The 11,946-nt window shown below is 40.3% G+C and overlaps 1 pseudogene; it reads right to left on the bottom strand.

The window, feature by feature from the left end:
- Window positions 1-1,911: 1,911 nt before the first annotated feature.
- On the bottom strand, window positions 1,912-3,268 carry LOC147881076 (uncharacterized; annotated as a pseudogene).
- Between the last annotated feature and the right edge of the window lie 8,678 nt (window positions 3,269-11,946).

Below are 11,946 nucleotides of genomic sequence, written 5' to 3'. Positions count from 1 at the left end.
AGTGGAGCTTAGATGGCAATCTAGACAGATACTAGCTGAAGAGCTACTAGCTTGAAGATCTAATCTGATCTAAATTGATCTAATCTGAACTGATCTGATCTGATCTGATCTGATTTGAACTGATCTGATCTGAACTGATATGATACAATGGACTGGGGAGGTCGCCTCTTTATAGCTATGAGGGCGGTAGTTAGATCAACATAGTCGGTGGAGTCGACTAGTCGACCTAGTCGGTGGAGCCGACCAATCAACCTAGTCGATGGAGCCGACTAGTCGTCCATGGAATATTCAAGGAATATTCCCTATACCATCGCCTTGGGGTCTCTCGCCCTCGAACCCTCACCAAGGGGGCCGCTGGCCCCCTTGGAACCCCCCAGCTAGGAGGGAACTAGCCCCAAAACCCCAACAAGAATAAGGGGCTCCCACACAGTCACCTTTCTACCATCAACGGTCTCATTGTTGATAGACCTCATCTAACATGCAAGTTAGGATCCATTTAGTGTCCCGGGCTCACACATGGCTTCTCCTCATATGGGGGCCTTACAACTTCAGCACCTTGGACCACTGGTGGTTACCAGGAGGGTGGGGCATTGAGCATATCTAATGGAGTATGCAAAAGATTTTGCAAGCAAGGCTATCATTAGAATTTTCTTATTTTGTCTAGTTTTTCATCTATTCTATTCTTTTTAACAAAAAACTACTTGTAGATTATGAATTTTTGCATCATGTCTTGTACAAGTAATCTTTGGAATTCAAAAACACATGGAAGCTGTCTGTGTATATGGGCTCTTTTGAGCATCAAATGCTTTGCAACAATCACTTTCTGGAATCTCAAATGTATTGAATATTTTCAACTCCTTTCTTTTGGTTTGTGAGTCCTTCATGCTTGCAATATGGAATCATTAACTCAAGAAGTGATGAATAGTTTGGATCATTCCCTGAAAATACAAATATCTTCTTGGAATTGGCTTACTTGATGATCAATTGATACACCATGCAAAGCATAGAATCAATGGCCATAGCAAAGATAATTAAAGAATTGCATCTAAGAGATATTGACACAATACTAGTGTGGTGATCTTTTCTTAGCCACCACGACCTCGTTTCCAATGTTTTAATTCTAAGACAACATTAATCTAACACATCAAAGTTGACACTGATGTCCAAAGAGAAATCTTGTGCTTGCAAACAATAGCGAAATGGCATGCTTGCAAAAGAATATATCGACGTACATCATTTCCCACATAATCATAGAATGCCTTATTAAATGCACACTACCAAGACATATTGGAAGCCATGAAGTTGATAGTTACTGACATTCTATGCTTGCAAGAGTTGAAACAGACAACATCAAACAACACAACATTGCCCGCCTCCGAAGAAATATCTTGCTTTGATAGCTATGACTTTTCCCTTCTATACAAAGCAATGCAAAAGCTAATCGATAATCACATGCACAGCTATCGCAAAAAATGGAATAGAAACAATAAGTGCAACTTTCTTAAATCCGACAATATACAAGAAGCTACAAATAATGGAACATATAAGTCGCTAAGAACACTCTCAACTTTGTGGTGACCCTGGAGAGTAGCCTAGCAAACATGGCAACAACGCAATCATCATCGTCACTGAATTCGAACATTAATGAGAACCATGCAAGGCATGACATAGCAAACACTCTCAATATCGCTCTCCAATATAAATCATGCACTGAAATAATCAATCAGCCAACAACCATATAACAATCAACATTAGACCATATTTGGATGAACATCAACACCGTAATAACCACCTGCATAACAAATCACTCGTACTAGTCAAACCACTCAAGCGTTTACATTCTACTTCCAGAAAAGCACACTAAGTATGAATCTCTATTTTGCACACCATACATAACACCTATATCTTGCATCTAATATATGGGAAAACCTTGAATTTACAAAGCTGTGGTACATGCATGCATGTGAGCAGTCATTTTATTTAAGTATCGAGGCTGGCACTTCTATTGCTTCTTGCAGGCTGTAAGAGGTGAGCCACACAGCCCAGGATTGCCTTCATACGATGAGACGGCGAAAGTGGTAAAAGGTGCTTCCTGTGGAATTTGACCCGTCAGCTAATTGTAGGAGACGTTAAAACCTTCCAAACCATGGAGCTAGGAAAACGTGCTCGGACGCCACCGGATAGCTTATTTTGTTGCAAATTCAGGAATCATAGCGAATTAGTCAGATCTCCTAGCATCTTCAGGATGTTCCCCAAGAGCTGATTGTAATTCAAGCTCAAGGATTATATATTGGCCATCGATCCTAGATGAGTCGGAATAATACTAATAAGGGCATTGTTGGATAAGTCAATGAGAGGCGTCACTTGGTCTGAGTCATCCTGTAGCTGTGGTATTTGGACAACCCAGAGAGGGAAAGCCCCCGATAAGTGGCACGAGCTAAGGTGGAGCTCGCCCAGCTTAGGTAGAGTTGCCAAACCGGCAATACTGCTCAACATTAGAATGTTGTTATCGAGATAGACAATCTCTAGGCTCTTTAGATTACTTAGATCCCAGAGTAGGCCAGTAATCTGGTTGTGATTGAGGTAGAGAAAAAAGAGACTGGTGAGATTGAGTGTGAATGAATCCAGGACTTGTGGCCAGTTAGTTGGTTACAAGCTAGATCCGCATTGAAGAGGTTAGAAAGAAGGCCAAAGGAGGTCAGGTCAGGCCAGTGATAATGTTGTTGTAAATGCGGATGTGCTGCAAGCTAGACATTCCTCTGATAGATTGTGGGAGAGACCTAGACAATTTATTATAAGAGACATCGAGCTCCTGAAGGCTCTTCATTTGGCCGAATGACTCTGGAATGGAGCCCGTCAACCCATTATTGCTAGCCAGGGAGACCTGTTGCAACTTGGTGAGGTTACCAAGAGTAGCAGGGATGGGGCCGTTGAAGTTATTCTCATAAAGGCTGAGAACTTGTAGCTCAGACAGTGTTCCCAAGGAAGAAGCGAGGTGGCCAGCGAGCTTGGCTTGGTTGACTTCGAGGCGGGTGACACGACCAGAGGAGGAGTCACAGGTGATGCCATTCCAGGAGCAGCAATTGGGGGAGGAGGTTTTCCAGGAGGAGAGAACATTGGAGGGGTCACTGGAGACAGAGGCTTTGAAGGCAAGGAGGGAGGTGCGGTCGTTAGAGGAGCAAACTGGAGCAGAGAGGGAGGGGGTGATGAGGGAGGAGAGGAGGAGGAAGAGGGAGAGAAGGAAGTTGATGTTGGCAAGGGATGCCATAGCCGAACGATGGGCAGTGATATGCAAGAGAAGAAGCTGAGTGTCTATATAGCGAGCGCTATTGGCGGCCATGGCAATGTGATAGTGTACACGATGACGTGGGCTGAAATGTTTGACTTTTAACCTTTGACACATTTAGCAAATCCTAATCCACGTCACCACATGGCACATTCCACACACATCTCTTTCTAGCTTCTCTATCCAACACGCATCCTCAAGCATCTCCTTCTCTATCCACAATTCTTTAGACTTTGATAAGTCAAAACAAAACAAAGAATTGGTTGCTTCTCATGTAGATTATTGCTCAAGGACTATATGCTTTGAAAGAGGAAATGTCTCCTCCTTCCCTTTGAATAGGATAACTCTTCCTCACACCATTCTAGTAAAGTTTTATAATTTTGTATGTTTTGGGAGTTCCAATTTTTTTGTTTTCATGCCAATTAAGATTATCTTCAGAGCATATGAGGTCTTCACAAACTATTTTTTGGGTCAAAAGAAACATACTTCAAGGTTACTAGTTCCAATTCAATTCAATGACATTGTAATTACTCACACTTGACTATCGTCATATGCTTCATACTTCTAGGCTATGAATAAAGAGCGAGGCTGTAACGATTCAGCAGGCTTTTTTCCTTCGCAATTCCACCCCATTACGACCACCTAGAGTGCCCCCTTTAATTTTCTCTCTTTCCTTTGTGGAGCCTCTCTCTAGAAGTCTCCCCCATGCCCAGTGCATGCCATGTGGACTCCTTATGATGCCAAGTGTCATTTCCAAGGCCTTACACTTTTAACCTCTCTTGGCATCCCTCTGAATGCTAGATCTATTTTGCCTAGGCATTAATTTGTGTGTCCACCATTGCAAGCCCTCTTGGTCTCTTGCCTCAGCTTTACGCAATTATGGTTGACATAACATTTCCTTCCCCTTAAGAATGGTTTACATCCTTGAAAACAAAATTGGGAAACCTCCTCTGGAGATCACTTACACTTTCCCATGTTAAACTCTCTTCAGGCCTATCTTTCCACTTAACCAAACATTCTTGCCATATTGTATGTCGTGTTCTTTTTTCTTGTCTATCTAAAATTCTTTCTGGTTTGTGTGGTAAAGATGCAGGTTCAATGAGTTCAAATAGGACTTCATTTCCAATGAGATTATCATCATTTCCTTTTTTTTTAAAAGACTACTAACATGAAAAATTGGATGTACTCTACTTCCCTCAAGTAAGGCTAATTTGTAACCGAGTTCTCCAATCCTCTTAAGTATTGTGAATGGTCCACAATACCTAGGAGACAACTTCTGACATTTACCTGTCTTTAGAGATTCTGAAGATTCAGGTACCTTGAGGTAGACTTTCTCATTTACTTCAAACTCCAACCTTCTATAGTGGGGGTTTGTATAACTTATCTCTTCTTTTTCAAGTCCCACTATCATTGGGGCTCTTAGTTGAAATCCATACATCATCATGAATGGACTAAAACCTGTATCTAAATGTTTGGCACTGTTATATGCAAATTGTAATATTGGCAGATATTGTTCCCAATTAGTTTGCCATTTACTTACAGATGCTCCAAGCATATCCTCAATGATCCAATTGACTCTTTTATTTTGACCATCACTCTGTGGATGATCCACGGTGCTCATATTCAATGAAATTTCTAACCTCTTAAACACAACCCTCCAAAAATGGATGTTAAATTTGCTATCCCTATCACTAACAATACACCTGCTGGTAGTCCATACAATCTATACATATGCTCCACAAATAGCCCAGCTAATTCTGGAGTTTTAACATCTTCATTAACAAGAATAAAATGAACCATCTTGGTCAACCGATCCACAATTACCCACACAGAGTTGTGCCCTCTCTATGTCCTAGGTAATCCTACAATTAAGTCCATGGAGATGCTTTCCCATTTGCCAAATGGAATCTCCAATGGGTGTAGGAGACCTCCTACCTTAAGGCATTCAGCCTTATTGACCTGGCATTTTTGGCACTTCAATACATAATCTTGGACCTCCTTACCTATTCCAGGCCAAAAGAATTGCCTTTTCACAAGCACATATGTCTTCTAAATTCTCGGGTGTCCAGCACTCGGACTATCATGACATTTAAAAAGAATTTGGTGCCTAATGTCATAATTATCTGGGACACATACTCTACATTTGTAGAGCAAGTACCCATCCCCAATAGTATATTTTTTCCACTTAAGTCCTTTATCACCAACTTGTGGTGTGTCACCATTTCCATGCGACTCCTTAGTGAAAGCCCCTTGATTAGTTGGATCCCTATATTGCTTTCCATATTCCAAAGAAGTGAGGATCAAACTCACATTTCCCCTTTAAGAACTCTAGGAAATCATTCTGAAATTGAGTAAAACTCAATTTATTAACAATTGGCATTCGGTTAAGAGAGTCTACTACCACATTGAGGCTTCCCTTTCCTTATGTCAATTGTATATCAAACTCTTGCATTAACTCAGCCCATCTAGCTTTTCTACCTTTAAGCTTTGGCTTATTACAAATCCACTGAATGCTCTCTTGGTCAAAGATGATCTCAAGTTTTGCACCATATAAGTAGTGCCCCCACTTTGTTAAAGCATAGTCTATAGCATATAGTTCCCTCTCATATGCCGAGTAATTCCATTGGGCACGATCTAGCTTTTTGCTTTTAAAAGCCACTAGTCAACCTTTTTGTAAAAGTACTACCCCAACAACAAAATCATTGGCATTTGTCTCAACCATGAATGGCTCATTGGGATCCACTCCTTTTAAGACAGGAGCTACTGCTATAGCTACTTTTAATTTTTCAAAACTTCTTTTTTGAGGTTCATCCCATATGAAGGTGCTTCCCTTCCCCTTAAGCTGGTCCATCATCGAAACAACAATCTTAGCATAATCCTAGATGAATCTCCTACAGAATTTGGAAAAACCTAAGAATATCTATAATTCTTCTAGATTTGTAGGATGTGGTCATTCCAATATGGCCCTTACTTTGTATGGGTCCATACGAACCCCTTCTTGGGATATTATATGTCCCAAGCATTTCACTTCTTTTGCAAAGAATTCACATTTGGATTCTTTAGCAAAGAGTGAATTATCTCTAAGCAGCTGGAACACTTTTCGCAAATGTTCCAAATGCTTTTTCTTGGTTTTACTATAAATAATGATATCATTAGTAAAAATACTATAGCAAATTTCCCTAGATATGGCCTTAAGACCCTATTCATAAGTGTTATGAAAGTTGTTGGAGCATTTGTTAACCCAAATGGCATTACTTTAAATTGATAATGGCCCCCGAGGAATTCACAAGGGGAAACTTATGATATCACATGAGTGTACAATAGGGGGGTTTTTTGAGATGAGGCTTAAGCTTATATACTTAGGGGTGGAGGCCCTTTTAACTTTTTCCCAACCTTAAATTTAAGTTAGAGGCAAGCCTTTTTTTTTGGGGGGGGGGGCAATTGGAGGGATCTATTAAATTTTTCTCTAAACATAAAAAGAATAAGAATGATCTCACACACATACATTTGAGTAGTTACAATTAGTCATGTACCAAGCGTATGCATGCACTATGGCTAGTTTTAGGCCTCATGGTGGGGGGAAAAATATTCACAAATATTTGAGGGTGGTGGTCTAATATATACTAGATGAGATGCTATTAGATTTAAGGGAAGGGAGTACATAGTAGAGTTTTAGTGGTATCCTTATAAGCTTAAATAGGGTTGCTTTATCATCTGACATGGACCGTATATATGGGGTTTTCTAGAAGCTCATGCATGCAGGTGATGTCCACCATCTTATTAAGAGTGAATCCCTTGGGTAATGCCCATACCTAGTACAAAATAATGTCTTAGGGACATCCTCTTCCCTAATCCCCTAATTTGTACTTGGTGATATCCTAACCTTAAATCAATTTAAGTAAAATATTTTTCCCCTTGCAATTGATCAAAGAGCTCATCAATGTGAGGCATAGGATACTTATTTTTTATGGTGATTTTATTTAGTGCTCTGTAGTCTATGCATAAACGCATAGTACCATCCTTTTTCTTTACCAATAAAACTGGTGCAGACCAAGGTGAGCTACTTGGTTGGATTTGGCCCTTCCTAAGATATTCCATTAATTGTCTTTCGACCTCACGTTCCTCCATTTGACTAAGCCTATATGGGGGTTTACAAATAGGGGTAGATCCAAATCTATTTTATGATCCACTTCTCTCTCAAGAGGTAAACCATCAGGCAAATCAGACGGAAAAACATCTTTAAATTCAAACATTAAATCATTGAAAGAAGATTTATACTTTTTAAAATTATCAAAAACAATATTACTTCTTTGCAATGCAGAAGACATAAAATCACCAATAAATGTAAGTTCGCAGAGATATATCTCACATTCTTCTTGGTGTAGTAGTCATTCCAATTCCATCGAACAAATAAGAGGAGAGTTAGGCACATCATGTTCTCCATGAATCTTGAAGACTCTACCCTCTTTTTCAAACATAATGGAGTTATTAAGATAACTCCACTATAAGCTATGCCCAAGACTATACAACCATTCTCGACCAAGCACTACATCTATTCAGCTGAGATGCATGATTTGGAAATCCAAGGCATCCTAATAACCTTGAATATCCACCTCTACACCATGTATCATGGTGTCCCAAACTTTTTATCCCTGCCCTTTGCCAAAGAGACCACATATTTATGGGCACTTGGACTCTCAGGCAATTTTAATTTCTTAACTAACGAGTAGTTCAAGAAATTATGTGTTGCACTATCATCGACCATCACTCTTACTCTTTGCCCCGTAATTTTTCCATGCATCCTCATTAAATCATGAGGACCAAAGGTTAGCTGCCACATTGCCAATAATAGACATCACATGTGGGTGCTTTCCTCATGATAGACCTCTACCTCAGTGTACTTTTCAATACCATTAAGCGGCAACACCACTTGCACCGCATGTACTTGTTTTTGTGGAGGTCTATTTGGGGCTTTAGCTCCCAGTTGTTTATTTTTAGGATAGTTCCAAGCAGCATGGTCTTTGCCCAAACATTTGAAGCAAATATTTTTTTGCCTGGCCCTTTCATAATCCTCTTTCTTCAAGAGAGGATACTTTTGTGTTTGAGGTTTCTTAGGTGGTGCTTGAGGAACCTCCTTCTTAAAGTGCCCCTTCCTTTTCAAATTGGGAAATTTGTTGAACTTTGGAACAAAACCTGTTTGCTTTGAAGTTCCAACTTTGAATTTCCTCGTCGTATCATTGTATATTTGGGCATACTTAATGGCTTCCTCAAAGGTTCTAGAAGAATTTCTTCACCTCAATCTTATAAGTGTCTTTGAGACCTCTCATGAAAGCCCTTATTTTTTAGAATTCATCTATTCCCTTCAACTTAAGGACTACCTCCCTATAGTTCGCTATGTACTAGACTAGAGTGTTTTTACCCATAGTGCAATCGTCCCCCGGGGGATTCACTCTTCATTAAAGGGGGACGTCACCTGCATGCATGAACTTCAAGAAAACCCCCTATTTAAGATCCACGTAGGATGATAAAACACCCCTATTTAAGCTTATAAGATACCACCAAATTTCTATTATGTCCCCCCCTTTCCTTAAATCTGCGTTCTTTCTCAAGAATTTAGATTACACAATAAGAAAATTTAGATTACTTTCCTTGTCACTATTTAAAACCATACACAAAACCAAACTTGTTCGGACTAGTTACCCAAGGTAGCCTATACTATGTCCCCCCCTCTTAAATATGTCATAGGCCCCCTAACTTAAATTCAATATTGGGAAAAAATAAAAAGGGCCCCCACCCCTAATGTATAAGCTTATTCCTCATTTCAAAAAAAACCCCTATTGTACACTCACGTGATATCATAAGTTCCCCCATGCGAATCCCCCGGGAATCTCGTCCCAAGCCTCCCACGCTCTTTTTAGTTCATTTTTTGGTAAAAACTCTTTTAAGAAGGCTTGTTCAAACTCAATCCAATATCTAGGAATTCTATCATTTTCCTTGACTCGACTCATCCACCATTTATAGGCTTTATTTCCAAGGGAAATACTTGCTCCCATGACTTGATTTTCAGGAGGAGTATTCTTGAGTCGATGGAAGTCTTGCCACTTTTGCAAGAACATATTAATCGCATCTTCATTATGCTCCTTTTCTTCCTCATTGAAAATTGGTGGTTTCAAGTCCTTAAGGATGCTAGAGGTTTCTCTAAGTTGAGAGGTGTACCTCTCAACTTGATTAGGAGGAATTGGTGATTTTTCTGTAATAGTTACCGATTCAAAATCAGCTAACTTAGTTATGGCTTCAGCTAGGGTTTTCAATGTATCACTAATAACTCCTAGTAGCTGTGTTTCTATATCTTACATTCAAGTTTCAAGTTTAGTGAATTCCGTATACGGAATTCCATAATCACTGTAGTCTATGTCCTCCATTTCCACGTTATCCTCTTGAGTTTCAATTTGTACCCCCTCATGTGTTTCCTCTCCAGCAACAGCTTTTCCTTTCCTTGCCCTTTCCTCGACCTCTCTAAAGATGCGTATTTTCTAGAAATCATAAAGCAAAGCGCTTTATGTCAAAGAGAAAAATGTGATGCCCACTATTGAGAGTTGTGGTGCCATGAGCACATGTAGAGCAAAGGTATGAGCAAAGGGCAAGCTGCCACATGGCATGGAGGACATATCCCACATGTGAGCAAGCAAATGGATGTAAGTACCCTCACCTATAAAAGGGAGGTTCATTTGAAGTAATATCAATCAAGCACTTTGCACTATCTCAAGATTCTCTTTATGAGTCCAAGCTAATCTATCTTGGAACCTAATTGACTTGAGGTACATGTCATGAGCACTTTCTTCATCATGTCTCCACATAGGTTCCATCTACCTTAGAGTGCTCCATAGATCCTGAGGCACACATGTTTTATCATGGTATCAAAGCATAGGTTTAGCTTTCCTATTTTAGCTCATTAGTAGTTCACTAGGATTGCTCCCATTCCTAGATTAGTTTTAGAATGTAAGATTAGTTTTAGATCTCGAGAGTTCTTCATTTAGAGAGTTGAGTTCATTGTGAACTTGAGTGTTTCTTGCTGAGGAATTTTCGTCCATGAGAGAGAGGTGTTTCTATTGAGATAAGAAGTTGTGAGGTTCTTGAGAGAGATCCCTTCTAAGAAAGAGATCTACTCTCCTATTCTGAGAGGAGAGATGGGCATCAAAGCTGACTAAGCAACACAAAGCACTCGTGAAGGGCAGCAATGATCCAATCGATGTCCAAAGCTTCAAGGACCTTGACTATCTCACGGTGACTCCATGGACTGCTCCAACGACTGCTCTCCTCATCTTAGTCTTCAAGCACCCATGCCTCCTCAATGACCACGGCTCCTGCAACCTGCTGATTCGAGCTCTCCAAGCAGATGAACTGCCCGCAATTCGCATCGTCTGCAGAGAAGCAAAGCTTCCATTTCTTTCTCTTAAGTTTCTAGCATTAGGCCACGTGGCAGATAGGCTCTAACCAAGGTTAGGTGATGTTAACCCATGGTTCATAGGCTTGGTCAGTTTCTTGCCATGTGGAAGATAGATTCTAACCTTGGTTAACACAATGGTTGAGTTTAGCTAACCTTGAGTTCAAAGACTTTGGTTCAATTACAGGTTGGTTGAGTTTCAGTTTGGTCAAAGTTGTGCCACATCACCCAAGTGCCTTCTAAGCACACAGCCTCTTGTTAAGCAATTAGACGACACTACCAATATTGAAAGAAATAAATTAGTAAGACCTTTGCAATAAATGACAAATCAAAGCATGAATGCACACATCATTGTCATAAGCATGCCAAAAGCACAAGTGCATGAGATGACCATAGCAGAAAGCATGGCATCCACATAGAAAGCATCAAGGCACATGGAAGAACAAAGCATCATGCATGAAGCTACACCAAGCAAAGAAGCAAACGCCATCGTCATCAAGCCATGAGCCAAAAGGTGACATCAATGGAATGTATTGAGAAACAAAAACCTTGCCAACCTTGCCTATATTTTGTAATCAAGCCTGACCACCTGAGAGTAGCTATGAAAACACGCAGGGGAGGTATTGACATGTAAACCACACTTGACCACCTTAAGTAGCAATGCATGCACTAAGGGGAGGTGATGGAATGTAACTCACATCTGACCACCTTGTAGTAGCCAAAGGATCATGGCACCAAGGGGAGGTGTTGAGAGTTGTGGTGCCATGAGCACATGTAGAGCAAAGGTATGAGCAAAGGGCAAGCTACCACATGGCATGGAGGACATATCCCACATGTGAGCAAGCAAATGGATGTAAGTACCCTCACCTATAAAAGGGAGGTTCATTTGAAGTAATATCAATCAAGCACTTTGCACTATCTCAAGATTCTCTCTATGAGTCCAAGCTAATCTATCTTGGAACCTAATTGACTTGAGGTACATGTCATGAGCACTCTCTTCATCATGTCTCCACATAGGTTCCATCCACCTTAGAGTGCTCCATAGATCCTGAGGCACACATGTTTTGTCACCCACTTCCTTGGTATTTGTTCTATGGTCTTGAATTTATCTTCACTTGAATTAGTCTTCATGCTTTCTTTGATCCACGACTTCTCGCTTTTTAATTCATAATCCTTTCGATCCCGCTTCTTCTGTTTCCCTCGATCTTGAACTTTG

The sequence above is a fragment of the Dipteris shenzhenensis genome, chromosome 31 (genome assembly GCF_047967505.1).
Source record: "Dipteris shenzhenensis isolate YYH24624 ecotype China chromosome 31, Dip_SZ_1.0, whole genome shotgun sequence".
Taxonomy (NCBI): domain Eukaryota; kingdom Viridiplantae; phylum Streptophyta; class Polypodiopsida; order Gleicheniales; family Dipteridaceae; genus Dipteris; species Dipteris shenzhenensis.
The sequence above is the reverse complement of the archived record's forward strand: the minus strand, read 5'-3'. Positions and strand labels throughout refer to the sequence as shown.